Raw genomic sequence first — 2,730 nt, 5'->3', positions numbered from 1 at the left:
GGTTAGGTAATTTGACCAAGATTACACAACTAACTAATGGTAGTGCTGGGATACAATCCCAGGCAAGTTTGGTTCTAAAGCCCACCATCATAATCATTATGCTATATCCTCTCTCAGTAGCAGTACCTACACATTAGAGTTCTGTGAGAATTAAATGGGAAAAGGTACTTAAAGCACCTAGCCCAGTGCCTGCCATACACTCAGATATTATTATTATTATTATTATTATTACTGATTGTGCTCTGATGGCTGTGGCTCCCTAAGAGCTCAAGTAACAATTGCAGTGAGGTGGGAGCAGCAGGAATGTATAGACCACTGCCTGAAATATGCCATCCTGCTCTCAGAGAGTTCCTAAGAAGAGGATCTTCACTAGAGATTCCTTGTATTCCTGTTCATTTACTCCCACTGCCTAACTGTAATATAGAAGGTGACTAGATACCAGAAAAATTGTAGGGAGAGAAGAAGGCCATAAATCCTTTGCTGGGAGTTTTTAAATTTGATAGAATTCTAATCTATCTTAACTTGGGGCAGGCTAGCACTCCCCAAATAATGCTAAGGCATTTAAAATTGCAGGAGATATTTTTATAATCCTTACTCTGTGCCAACTACTTTTCTAAGTGCACATGTTAACTTAAGTATTCCTCAGAAAAGCCCTAGGATATCAGCACTATTATTGTACCCACTTTATAGATGAGAAAACTGAGGCCCAGTGCTCGAGGCCACACAGTCAGTAAACGGTAGAGTTGGAATTTGAACAGTTTTGCTCCAGAATCCAAGATTTTACATTCTTCTCACATCACACTAGCTTTAACACTCTTCCCACATTACTGATTGCTCATATATCTTATGAATGAAGCAAAAGATTAAATATATAATTTTAAAGTACAAGGTAGGTATTTTTTATGAAATTAAAGAGTCTACTCATCTCTCTCCATTAAATCGTACTTTGATTCTTTTGCCTGCAATGCTTTAAACTCTTTGCTAAAAGTGAGATTCTTGAGGCCAGGAGTGGTGGCTCACGCCTGTAATCCTAGCACTCTGGGAGGCCGAGGCGGGTGGATGTCTCAAGGTCAGGACTTCGAGACCAGCCTGAGCAAGAGCGAGACCTCGTCTCTACCAAAAAATAGAAAGAAATGATCTGGACAACTAAAAATATATATATATGTAAAAATTAGCCGGGCATGGTGGCGCATGCCTGTAGTCCCAGCTACTCGGGAGGCTGAGGCAGAAGGATGCCTTGAGCCCAGGAGTTTGAGGTTGCTGTGAGCTAGGCTGACGCCACGGCACTCTAGCCCGGGCAACAGAGCGAGACTCTTCAAAAAAAAAAAAAAAAAAAGTGAGATTCTTGATAATACCAAAGTTCTGGATCCATTTGGCAGGGCTTCCTTGTCAACAGGGTGCATAAAGCTGTTTTCTGGCTGCCACTGTCAAGACCTGTGGGATAGTCATGTAAGTAGGAAGTGGTGTGGTGGTATCCCCTCTGTCTCTTACTGCTTTTCCTAGGGCAGAAATTGTTGGCATATATTGGCAACCAATGACAACTTTGTTTAACCTTATTTGAAGATCCTAAGAGATTCATTTCTCCTTTTCTTCTGAGACAGAGTCTTGCTCTGTCGCCCTGGCTAGAGTACAGTGGCGTCATCATAGCTCACTGTAGTCTCAAACTCCTGGGCTCAAGCGATCCTCCTGCCTCTGCCTCCCGAGTAGCTGGGACTACAGGCATGTGCCATCTGGCCCAGCTAATTTTTTCTATTCTTAGTAGAGACAGGTCTTGCTCTTGCTTAGGCTGGTTCCAAACTCCTGCCCTCAAGCAATCCTCCCTCCTTTGCCTCCCAGAATGCTAGGATTACAGACGTGAGCCACTGCGCCTGGCCTTAATTTCTCCTTTAGTTAGTTAGTTAGTAGAATCTTTTTTATTCAGAAAAAAAAATTTTTTTTCCAGCCATACGCAGGAGGGGTATGGGTAGGGGAAGGTGTTCAAAAAGCCCGGGTCCCAGCCCATTTGGTTTTGGCAACAATAGGGATGTGGGGTAATGGCCCCCAAAATAAAAAAAGATGTATGTGTGTATGGTAAAAGAAGGGTGAAAAAGCTGTGGGCAGTGGCGAGGGAAAAGGGAAAAACGAGATCACTATTGGGAATCCTACAGTTAGGAGGCCATTTCATAACATTTCTTGTTGACCAACGGCTGTGGCCACTTTCTTTGCCCATCAGCAGGACTAGCGTCTTGGCACTCATGGTGACAGTGACGTTGAAGGTGGGGGCTCCGCCTGTGCTCTTGGTGTGAAGATCCATGGTACATTCCCTATCCCGCAGCAGCGAGCCCCAGGTCACACAACATTTCTGGCCCCCAAGTGTCAGCCTATTCACCAAAAAAACTTGACTGGACTTTGCCAACCAGGACACTAAGCTCAGCTGGTGTGATGTTCCTGTGAATGGCGGCCCAGTCGCAGGGCGAGTCCTTGCAGCCCACAATGGCCGTGTACTGACAGGACTCGCTGCCAGGTTGCTGGTGTAGGCACTCGCGCTGCTAGGGACAGGCTGGTCTTGGAGCACACACTCCCATCCCGTCCTCAACTTATTTACCAAGAAATATGTATATCAAAAGACCAAGCATGCCCGGCGCGGTGGCTCATGCCTGTAATCCTAGCACTCTGGGAGGCCGAGGCGGGCGGATTGTTTGAGCTCAGGAGTTGGAGACCAGCCTGAGCAAGAGCGAGACCCCGTCTCCA

General features: G+C 45.6%; 1 pseudogene; it reads right to left on the bottom strand.

Annotated features, from left to right (window-relative positions):
- Positions 1 to 2,147: 2,147 nt before the first annotated feature.
- LOC105809675 overlaps positions 2,148 to 2,730 on the bottom strand; it is a 33,994-nt pseudogene continuing 33,411 nt past the window's right edge.

Source organism: Propithecus coquereli, unplaced genomic scaffold, assembly GCF_000956105.1.
Source record: "Propithecus coquereli isolate 6110/MARCELLA unplaced genomic scaffold, Pcoq_1.0 Scaffold2, whole genome shotgun sequence".
Lineage (NCBI taxonomy): Eukaryota > Metazoa > Chordata > Mammalia > Primates > Indriidae > Propithecus > Propithecus coquereli.
The sequence above is the reverse complement of the archived record's forward strand: the minus strand, read 5'-3'. Positions and strand labels throughout refer to the sequence as shown.